This window comes from Magnolia sinica, chromosome 13 (genome assembly GCF_029962835.1).
Source record: "Magnolia sinica isolate HGM2019 chromosome 13, MsV1, whole genome shotgun sequence".
Classification (NCBI taxonomy): domain Eukaryota; kingdom Viridiplantae; phylum Streptophyta; class Magnoliopsida; order Magnoliales; family Magnoliaceae; genus Magnolia; species Magnolia sinica.
Genome location: NC_080585.1, coordinates 65466588 through 65491105, shown reverse-complemented (window position 1 = coordinate 65491105; position 24518 = coordinate 65466588). Strand labels below are relative to the sequence as shown.

Sequence of the window (24518 nt, the reverse complement as noted above, 5' to 3'; positions counted from 1 at the left end):
TTAGTCATTTAATTCCATTATTTATGTGTTTTGGCATGGATGTTATAGGGAAAAGGCAATTGAGAGGAATCTTAGTACTGATGTCGAGGTTGGTAGGGCTGAGGTGTACATCTGAGCCCATACAATAAAGGATAACAAAGTGCAGTTTCTAGAAACCTTTGTAAGTGCAACCCTCGCACATCCTTTCATTATCCATGTGAATTTTAAATGCTTCTTTCCCGCACTATAATTTTCTTTTGGATGTTGTCATATGAAAGAATAAAATCGATTCAAAGTAGTAATCCTGCATCTCGGATGACCAGTGTAGATGATGCCCTTACACAGGTATATATGCATGTCCTTCAAATACTTGAGTTTATTTATACTTATGCATTCTCTGATAAATCTAATTTTAATTCTGTTTACAGTCAATTGGGAGTGATAGTAGAGGGCGCATGCAGGGGATAGGTGGAAATGAAGGCAAGATTACATTGAAGAAGACAATGCCTATTGTACATAAACTCGGTATGGTGTCACGGGGACGAGATAATTTGGTAGATGAATTAGATGAAGTGAAGAAAAGCCTGGGAAATCTCCACGAGAAGGTTAATTGCTTTGTAGATAAGCAAGGGGAACAAAGGGATGTGGCTCCACCGACAATTCCTCCATTTATATCTAGTCATGCATCATCGGTATGTATGCATTTCTCTAATACTAATTTAAGCTTATGATTATATGCACCTCCATTTAAAAATACTAATGACATGTTATATGTGTACATGTAGCCTGATTTGGTAAATCTTGGCAGGAGACGCGATCTCTGTGATTGGAAGAAACGAGTAATTGCTCATGATGAGGTGTATGTGGTTGATCCAAATACCCATGTCCATGGAGCAGAAATGAGCGATGGAAATTTTAGTGTCGTCTTGATGGAGATTATAGCTCCGTAGTCAAAGCTATGGAAGGAAGATAGTTATCATGATATGCTTGGAGAGGTCGGTGTAGGAGGATTCGTCGTCTGGCCCTAGTTATTTTTAACCATCTATCCATGATGTTTGTGAATATTAGACATTACAATAACTAACACAATTAACTTTTATTTTTAAACGATACAGTAACATAGACAGATGCATGCATATTATGGAATCGAATGAATTTAACACTCACTTCAGATTACACCCACGTATATTGAATGGAATGGAATTAACACCCACATTTATACATTGATATATTTGGTTGGCATTTCAATTTTCAACCTCCATTTGAGGAATTGAAAGATTTGTAATAATTTTCACTTCTTTAAGTGTAATTTGCACTTGGGAGAGAGAGAGAGAGAGAGAGAGAGAACTATAGGGAATTTTCATCATCCATGGCAGCTATTGCAGAGAATGCGATCATCTCCGACGATAAGTTTTTACATGGTTCTGCTATAATTTCTTCAATGGCTGCTGGTGGTTCTGCAGGTGTACAGAAATTACACCTCAAACAGAGTACCATCTGCTGTAAGTTACTTCAAGGGTAAATGGTTTTACTCTAGCTATCTTAAAATCATGTAAATAGCAAGATGCTGATGTCAGAGGTACTCTTATTTGCAGGATCTGGTTTTGAGTGTTGTAGGATCATTTACTGAAGCTACACTGGTTGGTTCTCACCCCAAAGGTACTCTTACATTTTTTTATGCCTTGATTGCTAAGTACACATTTGGGACTGATCTGGTTTCAGTTGTTGCAGGTTGGTGTAGGTGTCACTTCAGGGGGAGTTAATCAGATAAGTTTATATTTTTCTTTTTGGTTGCATTTATTGTCAAATTACCTGCTTGCCTTCTACTCTATTCTTTTTTCTTTCTTTCTTTTAATTGTAATACTCTTTGACTATTTTAGATCAAAAAGGGACGTCCCCGTATTCAAGGAACGGTTTCAACATGACAATAACGGTAAGCTTAACTCTAAATATCACCTTTATAATCAGAATTTGTGCTCTTTATTGTCTACTTTTGAACTATACTTTTTTATATAATTGGCACCTTTTATCTCGGAATATGATCAATGAAGTAGCTTATGAACGCAATCCCCATCAAAATCCACACCTAGGGGAGTGTAAATAAGAGGATTGATCTTAACAGTATGGTCATCATGTACATAGACAGAAAATGCTTATAATGAATGTTTATGATTACTAGGTGGCCTATTAATGAAAACAATGTCTCCGTCCATAAATAACGCCTGTTTATGATTTGACCAACTTTCAAATATGTATGTCCTTTTGAACCTTCCCTGATTGCATAAGTGGCTGAACCATCTCTGTATGTTACACATAATTTGTCATCCACTAGTCTGTAAATGATCCATGTTGTATGTAGTGACCTTCTCTTCGAATGTGATCTTTTGAGCAATTTCTAATGGTAAACTGATTTCATGAATCCCTTTATATGCATCCCTAGTAATCACACTACAAGAAGAGAAACCTGATCTCCAGCAGTTTGGTAATTTTGGTGTCCTTCTTGGTTAGGGTTTGGGTTGAAAGTATGAGTGCTAGAGTTGACGCTTTCGGAGTCGGAACTCATTCTTTTGAAAAATAGAAAATGGGAATATTAGTAAATATGGATTTTCTTGTTAAGAAGAAAATGGAAGATGGATTGAAAAAATATAAAAGAGATTTTTTTTTTCTTCTTCTTCTTCTTTTCTTTAAGAGAGAGAGATGGAGAGGTGAGAGTGGAGAAATCAAGGGAGAGAGTGGGGGAATGAAGTGGTTGCATGAGATTTGAAAATGGTGAGTGTAGTTTGGTTTGAAAATGACGTTTTGCATGCGTGGTGTGCATGTCTATGAGAGGTGTCTACGGACGCAGATTAGTTAATAAACGCGACAGTAGTGAGTTTGTAATAGATTTTTGTCTGAAAAATTCATCATTTAGGGTCCCACCAAGACCCAAATCGGGTAGTGATATGATTAGGAAGGTTTCCAGTTTGGGCTTTGGCTTGGAGTTCTTGAAATTTTCTAATCTAGAGTTCTAAGATCTGTTTAAATTAGTTTCTTAGTAAATTTAAGTCAAAGATAGATTATAAGTTTTACTGGGTTTACAAGTTACCGTATTGAGAAGTATTTTTTTTTTAAATAACCAATTTAAGTTGATTTCTTTCCAATTTTAGATTGTGTTAATTTTCTGATTTCAGGAAAATTTTACATGAATTTATGCATGTTCTGGGATGTTTTATGTTTAAAAAGTCATGTTATGGCAGTAACTTGAGTAAGAGTTGTTTTGGACTCTGACAATTGGGCTTTAGGAGGTTTGCTAATTGCACATGTGTCTGGGGCCTCAGTTTTGCATTTTTGGATGTGCATTATTCATTGGCTCTGATTCTGTTTCTCAGGTTCTCTTGAGCCTCATGGATCACTTATTTCAAGCAACATTGTTGGGATAACTCAAGGATGACCTATTACACGAATGGCATTGAATATGTTAAGGGCCGATATGCATTGCTTTTACTATGTAACGTCTCGAAAAATTCCATACAAAGACTTGAGTACCACCTCAGGCAGAAATTGCTAATGATCAAATTATGTAGAAATTAGACGAAAATTAATTAAGTACTAAATTGAATTAATTAGTAGATTAGCCTGAACTACTTTCTATACAAACTGCAAGACCCAAAACTAGTAGAATCGCTAACTCTACATTACCTAAAAACTTAGGATCAATCTTAAAACCTAGTTGCTCTTGGGAGCATACTGAAACTCCATACTGGACCTAGACCGCGCGTTGAAAGTTCGATTACATTGAAACTATATGATTATGACCGCCTTACTGGGCTTGACAACCCTCTCGGGAATCAAGTCCAAATAGTAACCAGAACCACACAACTTGAGCCTGGAGCAAAGTGTGTGAGAAACGCGAATATCGTTAGGAAATAAACTCAAACTTAAGTGAATTAGTTTGTTCATTTGCAGGCTAAATTTAAGGTTTCAGACCGTCAGATTCTGACCTAATTACACCCTCGGATCAGGAAAATTTCCTAATAAATGTCAGTGTACTTGTGGCCCTGATTAAGTGACGATGGCCGTTGAACTGAAACTGGTCCTCCGCGGTCGATCCATAAATTCGATCGGACCAAATTCTTAACTTGACATAGATCTATTGTCAGAGAATTTTTTCTAGACTGTATGTAGGAAATGGACCTCCAGATGAGCTCCGTTGGCTCGAAACAGACTACTTTTGGATATAACCTAAGTATACCATGGCCCTTGGGCCAGTGACATCAGTTCTAGGCCTATATAAGGGCCTTAACCCACAGCTCTCTCATTCCATACGAATTTTCTAACCCTAGGAGAGAGAAGAGAGAAAAGAGGAGGAAAGAGTAAGGAGAAGAGAGAGAAAGAGAGAGATAGTGCTGAGATTCATTCCCACCACTCCACAGGCCGAATCATCTCTCCCGTGTCGCTACACCATCAAATTATAATCCATTTTTGGGTAAGAAATCCTAAACCTAATCTGTTTTAGGAATCCAAATAGAGGAATAGGAGAAACAGCTAACCTATTTCATGATTTAGGTAGTCGTTGTGCCATAGACAAAGGCATAGTGTAGGAACTGAGTTCGTAATCAGTGTATCGACGAAAGGTGCAGACTATAAACATTTAGGTTATGGTTTTCAAGGCTTTCAATGTTAGTTAATGATTTATGAATGACTTAATTATTGTCACATGTATTTAGATGCGATGTTTCCCGTATATTACACGTATATATGAAATATATTGAGTATAATGCATTCCATGTGTTTGTTGAAATGTTTGAGTGAATATGTAATCATGATTTGTGCTTGCCATGAGTATTAATTGAGAATACATGATTGTTGTACGGGTGGCAACTCCTTGTGAAGGGATTTACTATACTATATGTTATAATAAATTTATTACATGTACGTTGATATGTGTAATCTAAGTATTTGATAAAATGCCTGAATGAGAAAATGCTTATTGGAATGTATTTAATGAGGGTGTTGAGATAGGAATCTCAATCACCTTATCTATAATTACAGTTTCCTTCATGTAACCTATCTTATTACTACGTGATTTATGGATAAAATACCTATGTATGACAACATGTGTAGTATGTGTTTATTAAAATGCTCAAATGAGATTTATATTTGAATTAGCTGTCACATGCTGTTTGACTATTAAATATGAATGCCTATTATGTTTGAGTATGATTGGGACTAATATGTAGTCCAAGCAATCGACAACAGTTTATGATCAGTGGCTGAACTAGTTTCGCCACAACGGATACATTCGATGAATCCAAGTCATACGGTGATTATCAACAATGGTTAGGCCACGAGAAGTGTGTATGCACTCCATGTTGATTAATGCAACATGCTCTCGTACCAGTTGAGCTTGTCAAATAACCCGATTGACCTAATGTATGTTCACCATGTATGGATGCTACTGCCTAAATCTAAGGTACCACTTACCAGTGAAAAGTCTGTTTAACCTTCGTATCACGATCTGCTAAGACTCATGAGCCGGGCATGGTGGTATGGGACACTGTGGTCGAGCCGTCGGCCTATGCTAGGGTGATAAGCCTCCTTTTAGTGTCCAGTGAGTAACCCAAACTCGTGAGCCGAATATAATGGTATGAGACACTGTATTCGAGCTATCGGCCTATGCTAAGGTGACGAGCCTTTCCCGTAATGACCTCGAGTATAAATTAAGCCTACGCCGAGGTGATGAGCCTCCTGTAGTGACCTGAACTTGCCTGTCCACTATTTTTAAATCAGGGGTGATGTTTCCCTATAACTTGCCCATCGTATGTGATTGACTAGGATTGATGACCCTAGATGGATCATTGTTTGGGTAAATGATATAAAGGGAGGTACCCTAGCTTCCCGAATTTGCTGTATGAATAAACCTAATTAAATATTAGCTAACATGATCATGCACCGCATTACATGTGCTTTGGCGAGGAAGTGCACATGTCTGAAGTGTTGCATGCCACGATCGTGAGATGATGTCGCAGAGGGAGTGCATGCGAGGGCATGCATCATTATAGCATATCATTCCGGCATTAATAAGAGTACCTAGGATATGAGTATTGTACTGCTTTATCATTACTACTTGATTGAATTAATAACATGTTAACCTTTGCCTTATAGTACCACTGAGTTGATCACTCACTCCCACTCTGGGACGGTGTTTTAAAACACCAACCAGACTCTGCTGTAGCTACAAGTGATGGCGATGTTTACGAGGCGCAGCCTGACTTTTATGATGATGAGGAGTTCTCTTACATGCAACTCTCTGGTGGGTCTATGTAGACCTGAAGTTGCGTCGACGGGGCTACAGGGATACGGATTAGATGCTATTACACTGTATCATTTGTAAATTTTGGAACTATACATGTAATTATTCAGCCTGGTGACATGTTCATACTCTGGGGACTTATAACCACTTATATGCTTTATATATTTATCACAGTCTTTCGCTTGTGTAATCTAATTGTCTCTGGAGTATGATATACTGATTTAGTGTAATCTCATTCATGTTTAACGCACTAATATGGACAATATTCAATCATCATTATCTATGTTGCATAAGTGATGCATCGGAACTCGGGAGTTGAGCCTATGCTCGACCCCTGATTTTTGAGGCGTTACATACTACCTGCTGGGCTTTTCAATGGTTGGCAATTACTTTATGTAACACCTTGGAAAAATCCATATAAAGACGCGAGTATGACCTCAGACAGAAATCCTTAATGACCGAATCCTTTAAAAATTAGACGAAAATTAATTAAGTACTAAACCAATTAATTAGTGAATTATCTTGAATCACTATCTATACGAACTGCAAGACCCAAAACCATTAGAATCGCTAACTCAACATTACTTTAGAACCTCGAAGAAATCCCAAAACCTAGTTGCTCTCGGGAGCACATTGAAATTCCGTATCGGACCTAGACCGCGCATCGAAAGTCCGACTACCGCGAAACTATAAGGTTATGACCGCCTTATTGGGCTTGACATGCATCGCGAGAATCGAGTTGAAATAGTATCCAGAAACACACAACTTGAGCCCTGAGCAAAGTGTGTGAGAAACACAAATATCTTTAGAAAATGAACTTAAACTTAAGTAATTTAGGCCATTTTCTTGCAGGAAAAATTGAAGACTTCGGACCATTAGATTCTGACCAAATTATACCCTTGGATCAGGAAAATTTCCCTGCACAGGTCGGTATACTTGTGGCTCTGATCGAGTGACGATGACAGTTGAACTGATACAGGTCCTCCACAGTCGATCCATAAATTCGATTGGACCAAAATCATAGCCTGGCCTAAATTCATTGTTAGGGAACTTACTCTATGACATATACAGGTAATGGACCTCTAGATGAGTCCCGTTTGCTCAAAACAGACACCTTTTGGCTATAACCTAAATATACCATGGCCCTGGGGCCATTGACATCACTTCTGAGCCTATATAAGGCCCTTAAACCACCTCACCCCTCTCATACAAATTTCTCCAAACCCTAGGAGATAGGAAAGAGAAAAGAAGAGAAAAGAGTGAGGAGAAGAGAGAGTTTGGGAGATCGAGGCAGAGTTTCTCTCTTACGACTACACGCACTAGATCATTTTTACATCTAGCTACATGAACCATTCCAACCCCGATTTGGGTAAGAAATCCTAAGTCTAATCTCATTTTAGGAATCCAAATAGTGGAATCGACAAAATAGCTAACCTATTTCGTGATTTAGGTAGCCGTTGTGCTGTAGACGGGGACGTAGTGTACGAACCAAGTTCGTAATAAGCGTACCAATGAAAGGTGCGGACTATAAATGTTTAGGTTATGGTTTTCAAGGCTTTCAATGTTAGCAATGATTTATGTTTGACTTGATTGTTACCATATGATCTTAGATAAGATGTATCTGATAAATTATACATGTGTGTGCACTATGTGAATATAAAATGTATTTTATGTGTTTGTTGAAATGTTGAAATTAAAGTGAAATTATGATTTATGCTTGCCATGACTATTAATCTAGAATACATATTTGTTGTGTGTATGACAACTCCTTTATGAAAGGATTTGCCATAATATATGCTATAACTAATTTAGTTTGTGTATATAGTATTATGTAGTCTAAGTGTTTAATAAAATGTCTGAATGAGAAATTGTTTGATGAATCACTTTTAATAAGGGTGTTGAAATAGGATTCTCAACTACCGTATCCATATCTATAATTTCCTTCATGTAATATAAATTGTTACTATGAGATTTATGGATGAAATGCATGTGCATAATAACATGTTCAATGTGTTTGATAAAATGCTCAACTGAGAATTATATTTGATTTGATTGTTAATTGTTATTATGTTCAACATATGTGACTACCCATTGCAATTGAGTATGTTTGGGACTACCACGTAGTCCACGCAATCGGTAACGATTCCTGATTGAGTGGCTGAACTAGTTTTACTACATTAGATATGTTTGATGAATCCGAGCCATACAGTGATTGTCGACAGTGGTTAGGCTACGCGGAGTGCTTATGCGCTTCATGCTGATCAATTCAACGTGCGCTCGTACCAATCGCACTTGTCAAATAACATGATTGGCCTATTGTGTGTTTACATGTATGGACACTACTGCTTAAATCTAAGGTACCACTTACCAATGTGAAGCCCATTTAACCATGGTAGCAAGATCCGCTAAGACTCATGAGTCAGACATGATGGTGTATGGGACACTGTGGTCGAGCTGTTGGCTTACGCTGGGGTGACGAACCTCCCCTTAGTAACCAGTGAGCAACCCAAACTCGTTAGCCGAATATGGTGGTGTATGGGATACTGTATTCGAGCTGTCAGCCTACGTTCAGGTGATGAGTCTCTCGTAGTGACCTCGAGTATAAATTAGGCTTACGCTGAGGTGACGAGACTCTCCGTAGTAACCTCGAGTGTAAATTCGTGAACTTACCTATCCACTGCTTTTCATCAGGGGTAATGCCCTATAACTTGCCTATCGTATGTGATTAACTATAATTGACGACCCTAGATAGATCCTTGTTTGGGTAAATGATATAAAGGGAGGTACCTTAGCTTCCCGAACTTGCTGTATGAATAAGCTCAATAAATTACTTGGCTAACATGTTCATGCACCACATTACATGTGCTTTGGCGAGAAAGTGCATGTTTAGAGAGTTTGTTATGCACGATCGTGAGATGATGTAGCTGAGGGAGTGCAGGCAAGGGCATGCATCATTACAGCATACCATCCTTACATTAACAAGAGTACTTGGGATATGATTGTTGTATTGCTTTATCATTACTGCTTGACTGAATTGATAACATGTTAACCTTTGCCTTATAGTACCACTGAGTTGATCACTCACTCCCACTCTGGGACGGTGTTTTAAAACACCAACCAGACTCTGATTTAGATGCAAGTTGTGCTGAGGCTTACATGACGGAGCCGGACTTCTTTGATGAGGAGGAGGAGTTCTCCTACGTTCAGCTCTCAGGCAGGTCTGTGTAGACCTAGAGCTGCGTCACCGGGATTACAGGGATATTGGATTAGTTGAACATTTACATTTTGTTATTTTGTACATTTTGAAACAAACATATGTATATACTTAGCCCGATAGCACGTTCATACTCTAGAGGTTGTGAAACACATATATATTTTATATATCTATCCCACTCTTTCGCTTGCTTAATTATCTTAATCCTAGAGTATGATATGTTGTTTTAGTGTAATCCCACTCATGTTTAAGGCACTAATATGGTCAACATTCAAACATCATCATTTATGTTGCATAAGTGATGCGTGGGAACTTGGGAGTTGAGCTTTGCTCGACCCCCGATTTTCGGGGCGTTACACTTTACATAGCCATTAGCACTGTACTGATATAGCTGTAGCTTAAAAATCTTATCTAATGTAGTGTGTCTAGAGATGGTCTTTGGATTTTTTCAAGAACTCACAACAACAAAATTTGCATTGTTGGGAGACAAAAAAAAAATTTATTTGTAGCTCATCAGATGATCTTGATATGTGATTAAGTAGAGATGTTTTGATTATGAGGAATCTTTCTATTCAGCTGTTAGTGATACCCTGGAGAAGTATACTTTATATGCTTTTTGTTTTACTTGTTGACTTGTCATAATGAATAAAGTAGATACCATTTAATTAGTTGGGCTTCTTTTGTTTTCTGTTTGGATGAGTTTGTAAACTCCAAAGGAATTAGTTTTTATGTTTATGCAATTAAGAAATAGACAACTATTGGGACACCAGAACAAGGAAGTAATGTTGCATATGATGTGTTTGATTGATTACCTATATGAATTTAGTAGGTTTAGTTGACTAATTTTTGCTTATCTATTTGATGCATATTTTGTAAGAGGAAACTAATTGGAGTGCAACACACCCGTTTCCTTTTTTGGTGCATTGTGATCAAATTGCTCATGTGGCAAGGTTTAGACCATTCAACAGCTTGAGGTAAATACACATTGATTTGTTGTTGTTAGTCTATATATTTTTACAGGATACTGCTATTGGCGTCAACAATTGTCGGCTAGAATTAAGGCCCATGTTTATTCCTTTAATAGTTGTGCCAAACTTGAGGTGTACAGACTCTTGCACTGTGGTTATTCATTCTAAAGATTGGAGCCAGAAATGGTTAGATTTTTGGGATGCCCCATCCATTATGATGCGTAACTGATGAAAGGCCCAGATATTATACACGTACTACATTTATACATGTCATGTGTTTGATAACTTCCTTGGATTAAAAATCCATATTTAGAGTTATTTTATGGAATATAGAACTATCTCTTCAGTAATACAGTTCCATAAGAATTGCAATCTACTTGTTTGTTTCTTCTATTGGAGTTATACAATCTAATGTTTTGCAGTAATTGGATTCAAACAATTGGATTGGACGATTAGGTCTGGGTTCTATTGGGGTCATATGTGTACAAAGAGGAATTGTTATGCCTTGATGAGTTAGGGTATCTGTAGCGTCAAGATTCTCACGGCACATACTAGTGGGCCATTGTTTGGTGATCCAGGGCCATTTATCTGATGGGCCACACCATGGATGAGAAATTCCTAAGAAATTCTCATAGACCCAACCCTTTGATTTACAAATACATGGTTAATACAAAATAGAATAATGGGATGGAAAAGGCCAAACATTAGGTGCCTAGGATCTTCCAATCTATAAATTTCTTATTCAGTTCTATGTTGAACAGAAAAAAGTTGATTTTTTTCTGTTTTCAGAGGATTATGTCTAATTTTTATTTCCTTTAATGAGAGACTTTTTGGTATTGTCAATGGCACATAATTCATGCTTCCTTTTCAATCTTTTACAATTTATTATTGTCTCTTAAATTGGATGGGGGTTGCTCATATATGGAGGCTTCAAGACTTTCTTTGGAGATAAGAAAGCAGAAAGAATATGTAATTCTTTACACTGATGACTGCAAGTCTATGATCTATATTTCTGAATAGGTTATGCTCTGATGTCGGATATTAACAATACAGCCTCTCTGATTGAAGGAGCAGATTTAGTTCATCACTTCTATTGGCTCATCTAATTAGTTGAACTCATTAGACTTGCTGAAACAATCTAATAGACCTGTACTTGGGTTGAGTTAGTTGGCCATGCATTTTTTAAATTATATATAAGCTAGAGAAAACCTGTTTCAATATTTTAAATAGGGAGGACATAACTTGATTAGATGGTGCTGTGTTGAATTTCCTCAGCTAACATAGAACTACAACGTCAATACGGACATTGAAAATTAGGATGGCCATGGCATCTGCTCCTGTTTTTAGATGCAGTGCACGTGCAGAGAAGTGGAAGGGGGTATGTTCTTTATCAGAGAATTGTTTGTGAAGTTCCATATTATATCTTGACAGTTAAAACTTATTTCTCTATGTCTTTCTTTTAGCTTTACTCAAAGTTAGAGGAGAAACACGAAGCTTTGGAGGCAAAGAAAAACCAGTGTGAAGCCAGGACCAAGGTACACTATGCCAATTTTTTATTTTTATTATTTATTTTTAAGGTACACTGTCATTTTCTTTCTCTGATGAGGAAATTTGCAATGTTCATACAAGCAATTTGTCTGGCCTAATAAACTGTATATGGTACATGTGGGGGCTACATGCTGGTGATCTGCTCCCTGACTCGATTATCCTGACTGTGGACGGTAAGCTGTAATTTTTCCATTCATAAGCCACCAGTTATGGATAGGATCATCTTACAAAGATGTTAACGCATGACCTTTGTTCATTGCAAGTTGTCAATCACATGACAACCTCACACGCATACTAGCGAAGCATGTGACAGATCTTAACATGAATACATGATAAATAGGAAAAAAAAATTCAGTTTTGCATTTTTGGATGTGCATTGTTTAATAATGCTATGCAAATGGAAATGCCTCGTTGAAGGATTGGCTGTTACTTGAAAAAGCGAAGACATTATGGGTAGATATTGATATGAAGTTCTTAGTTACTACTAATCCTATGAATTGAGGTGGTTTTCACACCCTTTTCATTGGATAGTTTGTTGATAATGCATAGGAGCTTTGATGTCTGTGCAATAAAACTCATGTTCAAGCCACAAAGAATCAAGTTGAATCACTGGTCAGGTGAGCCACAGTTTGTTAAACAAATGTACAGCTCTAAAAAACTTGGCAGAAGTTTTCTAACCCATCCACATGTTTCCAAAATAGTGGCTTGCATGCTAATCATGCCAGATTTTGTTTTTGGGAAAACATGTACATGGTCTAACTAACCTAATGGATGGATTAGATCTAGTATGCATGTGTCATGGTTGCACATGTTATTTTCAATTCCATCACACAGTTAATAGTTAATGTTGTTTTCAATTCTTATTACATGATGAGAAATCAATTGAGGCACTGCATTAGAAAATAATGAATATGTAGAACTCAATGGTCAGAAACTTACAAATGGATTTGTTAGGCCTGGGTCTATATTCCAAGTCCAATCTCTAACCTTGTAAAAATTGAAGTCATTACTTCTATTGCTTTCTTGAAATCTTCAGTGGCAACATTTGAGAATTTTGCTTGGCACTTAGGGTAGTTATGCAATTTATCCTCATAATTGTGTATTCTCTTTATTGACTCATCCACCAAATTAGAGTTTAAGTTAACTCAGTTCAAGATATTTACTTTTGCAGGAAAAGATCTCTTCTTCCTACTTTTGAATCTGCAGAAATGTGCATCTTAGCAAAGAGTTTTAAGTAGGTAAATTCAGTGCCACTTAGATGGAAACCACATCTAAGCAATCCCTAATTCTGGGTTTTACAAAATTCCCTGTTATCCATGGATCAGAATCCATCAGTTGGCATATCTTTACTACTGAGTTGGTACGAGTGTTAATTTAGATTCGGTCTTTGTTACTTCCAGGAATATCATTCGTGGGAATCCAAATGTGAAGTGGGAAAGCATCAAGGGGTTAGATAATGCAAAACGCCTTCTCAAGGAAGCCGTTGTGATGCCAATAAAGTATCCCAAGTAGGTCTCATTAAGTTTGGCAATGCCTCACGGATAGTTCTATTAAAATTGTTGAGAATTATTTGAGAAATTTTCTTTTAGATGAATAATTTGTTAGCTTTTGAAGCTCGTTACATTAGGTATAAGCTTTGTATTGCATATTGCACCACTTTTTATCCATTCATTTCTTATATGTCCATTTGGTGAACTTCTCTAATTACACCAATCTACTTCTCAGTGCTGCACATTGCGTAATTGCATGAAAGAGAAACTCAAGCTGAAAAGTCTCATTGTTCGATGGATAGAGTATTGAGCTTGGTTAGAAGTTGTTAGATGGAGATTAGAGTTTTGAGCTTGATCACACTAAGTTGGGAGATTGATTTTATTCATCAGCTTATTCCATTTAGGCTGCATTAGGAGTTTTGGCTATGTTTGGTTGCAGCACTGATATTTGGTGGAAAGTCCAAAGGGATTAAAATAATGCAATTTTGTTAAACTTCTCTCTTAGATGTGTGCCTAGATTATATTTGATTTTGATTTCTTCCTTTTCTATTGTGTAGACTTACCTTCTCAAATAGGTTAGTTCGTTCAGAGCTTTGGAGAAATGGATATATCTAGTCTTGGATGTGTGCCTTAATTAATACACATCCATAACTAGATATACCAATTTCTCCATTCTCCGAAGCCCTAATGAACCAACTTAAACTTATTTGAGAAGGAAAAGTCTACACAATAGAAAAGGAAGAAATCAAAATCAAATATATTATCCAAATTCTTAATTTTTTTTTTTTTTTTTTTATTATTAATGAGAATCGCCAATGGTTTTTAGCCACTGAAAACGCCGACGGTTTTTAGCCGCCGACAACTCCAACGGTTTTTAACCACTGACAATGCCGACGGTTTTTAGCTGCCGAAATCTCTGATGGTTTTTACCCATCGAAAACGCCGACGGTTTTTAGCCGTCGAAATCTCTGATGGTTTTTAGCTGCCGAAAATGCTGACGGTTTTAGCCATCGCCCTTACCATCGAAAACGTTGACAGTTTTAATCTGTCGGCGGGCAACACCGACGCACCCTTTATCGACAAACCTTGCGACGACTAAAAGCCGTCGGGGAAGGACATTGCCGACGTCGGTGTTGCCCTATTTTTTGGTAGTGTATGGCATTAGTCCTTATAATTGGGCCATGATATGGAAACAACTACTCAGTGGTCACGTTGATTCTACTTCGTAATCCCAGGTTGTGATCGTAAAGTTCGTGCTTCTTATAGCTGGATGCGATGGTGGGATCACCAATCATACTTGGTCAACAATCGTTTGTCGGTAGATGAACCCATCTGGCTTCCCCCGCCCAAGCTAAGAGGTAGGAAACTCAAAGACGAAATTGGCTATATTTCGGGGAAGAGCCGAACACCTTTTCATGACCAGATTTGCAGAAGAATATGAAATGGCCAAGCTATATGTACTAGAGGGGGGGTGAATAGGACTATGCCAAATTTAAAATAAATACAGTAGAAATAAAGAAAGAGAGAGCCAAATAAATAAATCAATACACAATACTGAATGCAATCTCAAAATATTGATTGTTCTAAGGATAGCCATGCACCATAAAAATGGCAGGGCAACCTTACTAAAACAAATAGAGAAACTGAAGCTCAAACTAATAAAGAGATAGCAAGAGATAAATCGCAGGAATATAAATCTAAACTATTACAACATTCCCCACTGATCTTGAAATAAAATGATTACAACATTCACATCCACATATACATCCCACAAATGAATAATTAAAGATATGAAATACAAACCACACAACCACAAAACACAAGGGATTATAGTGGTTCGCCTATGTGTACACCAACTATTAATAAACAGAACACAGCTACTCTACTCCTAATATCCTCACACAGGGGATATCAGCGTTCACTATCAAAGATAGGTTTTCCAGGTTCACCCAAAACCTTCACAATTGTGTCTTTCTCTGTGGGCTTACACAATTAAAAAAAAAAAATCCCTCTTCTGAGTTTTCTTGGCTCTCCTCAGATAACCAATACAATGAGATTTTTCTGGCAAATCCCAAAAGAAAACCAAATGAAAGTAAATTACATAAATATAAAATACCTGAATTTCTCCTTCGTTGTAGCAGCCTAGAAGAACCAAGTCGGAGTAGAGATTTGAATGTCGAAGTTCAATGTCCAATACTCACTTTATAATGGTTTTAGGTTCTAATAGATTTTAAATTAAACCAAATGGGGCTAGCTCTAATTGATTTTGATTCTAGAAAAAGGAAAAATGAAACTTTCTCTTTTTCAGATCAGATTGGAATAGAAGAAACAAAATCAATTTTAAAAGCTAAAGAAAGAGAATATTAAACATGCACACTTAGCTTAAATGGAGCACAAACTTATCTCTCAGAAGGCCGAATTAAATTAGCTTGAATTTTATCTTTTATTCTGAGATTCGTGCTCTATTTATAGGTGAGCAAATCACATCTTCGACTAGTTTAAAGATCTCTACTACTGGTCATAGAACCAACAGATATTTGAAAATTCAGGAGCGATAGGATCTGGCGGTTTCACGACTGGTTGTAGGTGGTCTACGACTGGTCGTAGGTCTCCTTCGACTGGTCATAGGTTACTCACGACTAGTCGAAGCTAGCCGAATTTCAACACTGTACTTTGAGTCGTAGGACTACGACTGGTCGAAGAAATAGTCGACACTGTTCATACGACTAGTCGAACAGTCCCTAAGACTAGTCGAAGCCTAACAGAGAATTTCTGAATTTTGCAACAAACTTACGATTGATCCAGGAAATTCTTAGACAGGTCGAAGTAGTGCTAGGACTAGTCAAACAAAGTCCAGGGCTAGTCTTAAAACAGACTAAACTCACTTATATAAAACATATGAATTATGTATCCAAAATGACCTACTCTAAAGGTCAACCTAAGGTCAGTCATACCTCAATAGTGAAGTAAGGACATTGAAACTTAGAGACGAGTGACCTTTGAAAGTAATGAAGCTTGAAGTCTTGATGTAGCTCAAACTTAAAAGCTTCTTGAGATCTTAAGGTTGAACTTGAAAGCTTCTTGAGATCTTGCATTATCCTTGTCTTGAATTAAGTCGAACAACCTAACTTTCTCGAGTCTTGACTTGTGAGCAGTGCTTGTCAATCAAAGCTGATCTTGAGTAGAGCTTTGTTCTTCACATATGCAAGCTTCATAATAGTGTCTTTGGCACCACAAATTTGACAAAAAAAGGGGCTATAAACTATAGCACTTACAATCTCCCCCTTTGTCAAATTAATGACAAAATATACTTCCAAGATATGTTACATAATGCAGAATATCTGATTAAAGAATCATGCACCAGTCGTTATCAACCGGCATACTAACATGATCCTGCAAACCTGTAAATCATTATTCAACATAACATACAGTCCACTACAACACACACTCCCCCCGAGTAACATACAACAAAAATGAAATGTTACTCCCTCCTCAATGCTACTCCCTCCTCATAACATAATCATTAGACACATCCATATCCATTCTCTCCCTTTTTGTCACATTAGGACAAAGAAATCATAGAACAGATGGCTAAGGAGAAATAAGTAAAGAGATATATGAGAGGTAACAAGACAAGATATGAGTAACCAGCATAAACAACCCACATAATTCATAAACTGAGCTAAGTCAAAGATAGCTACAATCTCAAAACCAGTTAAGCTAGCGCAAGAGTAATAAAGTTATAACAGACTAGAAAACTTAAAAGAACTAATTTGAACCAGATAAAGGAGCAGGGATGGAAGGATCAAGTTGATGCATACCCTTGTTCAAGTGCCTAAGATATTTGTGCATATACTTGAATTGTAAATCATGAGCAACAGACATATTTTCCATCTTAACATTCATATTCTCAACCTTATCTTCTAATGCACGCAGACATGCATCAAACTCAAAAGGCTCATAATCTGGATCATTTGCAGAATCAGATTCAAGTTCGTTAAAAATATCATCCATGTTAATATCATCAGGAGGAAGATCACTAGCTTCTTCCTCATGTTCAGCTTCAGCATTGCCAACACCAGCACCTTGGCCAGGAAGGAAATCAAGCTTCATCTTATTGATATTAGAATTGTTAAATATCAGATGATGGATAGGGGCCTCTCCAACCGACATATCGACTAACATATGCGTAGCCAACACAGTCATCAAATAACCAAAAGGAATGTCACTGTGACTTAGATGGAGTCGAAAATGAATAATGGATTGACAAATCAAGGATGGTAAACAAACATGAGCACCGTTGGCAACAGCATGAGAACATGAACCATGAAGGAAGTCAATTCATATTTATTACCCGATTGAGGATACAAGTTAGGCACAAAGATTTTGTAAAGAACTCTATACTTGGGTAACAGATACTTTGAGGGAAGTGCATTCCCTTTATGAGTCCATTGAACATCCAAATTGCATAAATCTCTAGTGAGCATACGTTTTTTAGTTACTGAGGGTTTTTCAAATAAGTTATGGATAGGAATGCCCTCATCATTCACAGGAATTTTCATAAGAGCTGAAGTCAAATGACAATCAACGTCAAATGGTCCTTCTCTTGTGGCTATCTTAAAAGTCAAATTTTTCAATAAAAAAGTACTTATGCATGCAAACATGGACTGGGCAATGGACCGGTATGCTGGCCCACCCCAATGTAATAAGTTATCCCAACCTGCAGCTTGGATCATAGGAAGGATATCAAAAGGAGCAACATGATTAATATCAACAGGATGTTCAACAATAACGTTACGCAATCTGATGTCCCAAACATAAGATGGATCGTCCTCGGGAGCCTGAAGATGACGCTTAGTGACAGGGGCTGATCTGGAGGAAGAAGATGGACCATGGGATGTTGTCTTTCTCCCTCTAGATGCTATTTGCAACAAGGATTTCAAGAAAATAAAGAGTTGCAAAGGATTGAGAAGAGGGTTTTATCAAATCAGATTTTACAAAAGAAATACCCCAAATCTCAACGAAATTAAATATTTTGAAGGAAGGGTTCGACTAGTTGTGTGTCGACTCGTTGGAGAGTGAAGAGGAAATGAAGAAGATGAAGCAATTTTCCCAATTTTAAGTGATTCACGCGATTTACGGCCAAAAATCTGATTTCTAGCATTATATACAAAAATTGAAATCTAATGAAGCAATTATATACAATATGATACAAATAGGCATAAATACTCATTTTAAAATGCACATGCCAAGATCAAATTTCATTTTGTTAAACCTGCTTTTGTCGAGCGGTTTAGTGAAAATGTCAGCACGTTGATTCTCGGTAGGGATATATTCCAAAGATATAACCTTTTCTTCTACTAATTCTCGAATATAATGAAATCTAATGTTAATGTGCTTAGTACGAGAATGTTGAATTAGATTTTTTGAAATATTTATGGCACTGAAATTATCACAATATAATAACATAGAATCCTGTTTAATTCCATAATCGCTTAGGATACGTTTCATCCTAACAAGCTAAACAATTTTTTATATAAAAGCAACCACCACTGGTTGATTTTCTATCATCAAGATTACCAGCCCAGACAGCATCCGAGTACCTAGCTAATTGAACACTAGTCTCATGTGGATACCAGAGATCGAGATTAATAGTACTTACGACATATTGCATAATCCGCTTGACAGCAGTCAAGTGCAACTCTTTAGGATTAGACTGATATCTAGCGCAAATACCAACACTTAGAGTGATATCAGGTCTACTAGCAGTTAAATACAATAAACTACCAATCATACTCCGATATAATTTCGGATCCACATTTTTACCTGTAGAATCTTTTGAGAGTTTCAAAGTTATACTCATAGGAGTATCAAATTTACCATTCTTAAATCCAAATCTCGTAATCAAATTCATAGCATATTTAGATTGAGAAATGAACATTCCATCAGGCTTTGTTTTACTTGTAACCCAAGGAAATAATTCAATTCCCCAACCATGCTCATTTCAAACTGAGATTTCATCAAATCTGCAAACTCAATAATCATATCAGTACAGGTAGATCCATAAATGATATCATCAACATAAATCTGTACTATTAAAATGTGATCATTATGTTTTTTAATAAACAGAGTCTTATCAACACATCCCATTTGAAAATTATGGCTTAATAGAAACTTCGTTAGTTTCTCATACTATGCCCTAGGAGCTTGTTTTAAACCGTAAAGTGCCTTTTTAAGGCGATACACATGATCAACATTTTTAGAGTCTTCAAAACCCATCGGTTGTTCAACATAGACTTCCTTATGCATATCGCCATTTAAAAATGCACTTTTCACATCCATTTAGTAAATCTTAAACTTTCTAAAACACGCAATGGATATAAAGAATCTAATTGATTCAAGACGTGCTACTGGTGCGAAGGTTTCATCATAATCAATACCTTCAATTTGAGTGTAACCTTGTACCACTAGCCTAGCCTTATTTCTAATTATATTACCAAGCTTGTTAGACTTATTTTTAAAAATCCATTTGGTTCCAATGATGTGCTTATCTTTAGGTCTAGGTACGAGATACTAAACATCATTTCTCACATATTGGTTAAGTTCTTCTTACATCGCAACAATCCAGTTTTCATCAGCAAGAGCTTCTTTTACGTTAGATGGTTCTATCTGGGATGTAAAACATACGTAATTACATATATCCTCAAGTTGTCTATGGGTACGAACACCAGTGAGAGGGTTTCCAAGAATCTGTGTGGTTGGATGATCTTTAACAATCCTCAGTTCAGAATCAGTCTGATTAGATGAAGTATCAGATTTATCAATTACTAGAACTTTATCATTATCTAAACTTGAGACCGGTGTGTTTAAGTGATCATCAATGACTACATTGATAGACTCTTGAATCACACCGGTCCTTTTGTTCAGAACCCTATAAGCTCGACTATTAAAAGAGTATCCTAAAAAGATCCCTTCATCACTCTTCGTATCAAACTTTTCCAGATATTCACGATCTTGTAAAATATAGCACTTGCTGCTAAAAACTCGAAAGTATTTGACAGTAGGCTTTTTATCGAACCACATTTCGTAAGCCGTTTTATTATTACCTTTACTAGTGTAAACCCGGTTAATGATATAGTAAGCTGTATTGACTGCTTCAGCCCAAAGATTCTTAGAGAGCTTCATACTATTCAACATGACATTAGCCATTTCTTGAAGCACTCTATTTTTCCTTTCAACTATACCATTTTTTTGTGGAGTTTTGGGCACTGAGAATTCATGTAATATTCCCTGGTCACTACAGAACTTTTCAAAACCGCTATTCTCAAATTCAGATCCATGATCACTATGAATCTTATTGACTTGAGAGCCTTTTTCAGTTTGAATCCTTTTGAGAACCTTTTTCACTTCTTTAAGGGTTTTTGATTTGTCCCTTAAGAAGACAACGCATGTATATCTGGTAAAGTCATCTACTATTACCATGATATATCTTTTGCCACCTCGACTTTCCATCCTGGTAGGTCCTACAAGATCCATATGGAGAAGCTCGAGTGGTCTTGATGTGGTATTGGAATTCACATTTTTGTGTAAGTTCCTTATTTGTTTGCCAATTTGGCATTCACCACATATTTTATCTAATTTTTATAGTTTGGGTAGATCTCTTATAAGTTCCTGTTTGCTCAATCTATATAGATTTCGGTAGTGTACATGTCCAAGACGTTTGTGCCACAAATCAGTCTCATCTGTATGGACCATGTAACACAATTGATTAGATGGGCTGGATTCGCTAACAATATAACAATTTTCAGACTTTCTATGTCTAGTGAGTATTACTGAACCCTTGTTGTTTAGAATCTCATAGCTTTGATTAGAAAACCATACACTATGGTTATTATCACAAATTTGAGATATGCTTAGAAGACTATGTTTCAGTCCTTTAACATACAAAACATTTTTAAACAAAGGAAGGTTATAGAGTTGAATCGTACCTTGGCCCATAATCTTGCAGTTGCTGCCATCACCAAATGTGACTGAACCATTAGTCATGTCTTTTAAATCGGTGAATAAACCTTTATCACCAGTCATATGCCTTGAGCATCTGCTGTCTAGGTACCACATAGAATGGCTTGTTGCTTTAAAAGCAATGTGAGCAACCAAACATGTGACTTTTGGAACCCATTTCATAACCATTTTGGATTAGGTGGATAGTTGGTCTTCTTTTGTTTGTAAGAATTATAAGTATGACCTATTGAGTTAGACTTTAGAAGCTCCTTAAGTAAATCAACTATCTTTTTAGCCAAAAGATTTTGATTTTGCTATTAATAGTTGATATAATCACTTTTAGGTTTTTGAAAAGATTTAGAGATTTTAGAAAATATTTAATCTTTCCCTTTTGAGTTTAAGGTCTCTCCCTTTACAAACTTGGGAGGAGTATTCTTTGGTTTAGGAGAAACATTCTTATCATAACCCAGACCAGAACGATCGTCACATTTTCTCGATCCTGATAAGAGTTTTTCTAGTTTAAGATCACCTTGGGCATATTTCCAGGTTTCCTTTAAACTCAAGAGAGAGGAGACTTCATGTTTTAGTTGTTCGTTTTCAGATTTAAGATTTTTAATCTAGGAGCTTTTAAAATCCAAATCGCATTTTGTCTTTTCAAAACAGTCTGAAATGTGGGACTTTTCTAAAACAAGAGATTCATAAATTTCTTTGAGTTTAGAAAATTTCTCTTTTTGAAGTTTCAATTTCATAGCAATTTTACAACTTTCCTTGTATAGGGCATTGTATGCATCTTCAAGATCATCTTCATTTTCACATTCACTATTCAGATTTTCTTCACTAGTCGAGTCATCATTATCTGAAAAAGTGAATTTAGCTAGAGTCATAAGGGCCTTAACATCACAACCCGACTCAGTTTCAGAATCTTCTGATTCAGAGGAGGCTTCAGAATCAGAGGACTCGTCCCAAGTAGCCATCATACTTTTCTTTTTTGACTTGCCCTTATTGGGACATTTGTTACCCAAATGCCCATACTCATAGCAGTTGTAACATTGACTATCTTTTAATGATTTTTTTTATTTAGGTTTAGGTTTCTTTTTATCAAATGCCTTTTGAATATCAATCCTCTTTTTACTTTGAAAAATTTTATAAAACCTTTTTGCCAAAAGAGCCATATCATCTTCAGAGTTTTCTAAATCAGAGTTTAAATCATTTTCTTAAAAACCATTTTTAGAAGTTTTTAAGGTAATAGATTTACCTTTTGGAGCTTTAAAGGTTAACTCATAAGTTTGTAATGAGCCAACTAATTCCTCAACCTTCATATTGTCCGTATCACGAAGTTCCTGGATTGCGGTTACTTTAGAATTGAACCGTTCAGGAAGTGAGCGTAGTATTTTAACACAAATCTTGCTTTTAGGGATTTTATCACCTAGACCCCACATAGAGTTTAAATGTCATACAATCTGGTATAGAAGTCCATGAACATTTCATTTTCTTCCATACGTATTTCCTAAAATTTCGTTGTGAGGATTTGTATCTTAGATTTCCTGACAATTAAAGTACCCTCGTGTGTCATTTCCCATATATCCCAAGCTTGTTTTGTAGAATCACAAGATATACTTCTTTTGAATTCATCCGGTGATAGTGCAAAAGTAATTGCATTCAGTGCTTTAGCATTTGCACTACTCTCATTTTTCTGAAGTGTGGTCCAAGAGAAATAGGTGTAACTTTCATAGATTTTGAACCATCAATCCCGGTTATTTTAATGGTAGGGGGGATCCATTCATTCACTATGGATAGCGACACACTTTCATCCATGGATTTGAAGAAGATCCTCATCCTGGCTTTCCAATAGGCATAATTGGAGCCATCAAAAGGCGGAGGCCTAGTGACTGAAAGGCTATCAAAATTTGACATCTTATATAAAGCTTAGATCGTTAGCTCAGGAATTAAATCCAAATAAGAAAGAGAGCTATTAGGCTTTGATACCACTTAAAATGGTTAAGCTATATGTCCTAGAGGGGGGTGAATAAGACTATGCCAAATTTAAAATAAATACAGCAGAAATAAAGAAAGAGAGATAGCCAAATAAATAAATCAATACACAATGCTGATGCAATCTCAAAATATTGATTGTTCTAAGGATAACCATGCACCATAAAAATGGCAGGGCAACCTTATTAGAACAAATAGAGAAACTAAAGCTCAAACTAATAAAGAGATAGCAAGAGATAAATTGCAGAAATATAAATCTAAACTATTACAACATTCTCCATTGATCTTGAAATAAAATGATTACAACATTCACATCCACATATACATCCTACAAAGGAATAATTAAAGATATGAAATATAAACCACACAACCACAAAACACAAGGGATTATAGTGGTTCGCCTGTGTGTAAACCAACTGTTAATAAATAGCCACACAGCTACTCCACTCCTGATATCCTCACACAGGGGATATCAGCGTTCACTATCAAAGATAGGTTTTCCAGGTTCACCCAAAACCTTCACAATTGTGTCTTTCTCTGTGGGCTTACACAATTAAAAAAAAACCCCTCTTCTGAGTTTTCCTGGCTCTCCTCAGATAACCGATATAATGAGATTTTTTTGGTAAATCCCAAAAGAAAACCAAATGAAAGTAAATTACATATATGTAAAATACCTGAATTTCTCCTTCGTTGTAGCAGCCCAGAAGAACCAAGTCAGAGTAGAGATTTAAATGTCAAAGTTCAATGTTCAATACTCACTTTATAATGGTTCTAGGTTCTAATAGATTTTAAATTAAATCAAATGGGGCTAGCTCTAATTAATTTTGATTCCAGAAAAAGGAAAAATGAAACTTCCTCTTTTTCAGATCAGATCAGAATACAAGAAACAAAATCAATTTTAAAAGCTAAAGAAAGAGAATATTAAACATACACACTTAGCTTAAATGGAGCACAGACTTATCTCTCAGAAGGTCGAATTAAATTAGCTTGAATTTCATCTTTTATTCTGAGATTCGTGCTCTATTTATAGGTGA

At 36.4% G+C, this 24518-nt stretch overlaps 1 long non-coding RNA gene across 2 annotated transcripts; it reads left to right on the top strand.

The window, feature by feature from the left end:
* The first annotated feature begins 6 nt into the window (after positions 1–6).
* On the top strand, positions 7–1789 carry LOC131222270 (uncharacterized). Of its 2 annotated transcripts, XR_009159968.1 has the most exons (6): positions 15–164; positions 258–324; positions 408–671; positions 765–1497; positions 1575–1638; positions 1711–1789. It is a non-coding gene; the product is annotated as an uncharacterized LOC131222270 (long non-coding RNA). The 2 variants fall into 2 exon arrangements; XR_009159969.1 differs by lacking the exon at positions 258–324 and having other exon boundaries at positions 7–160.
* Positions 1790–24518: the final 22729 nt, after the last annotated feature.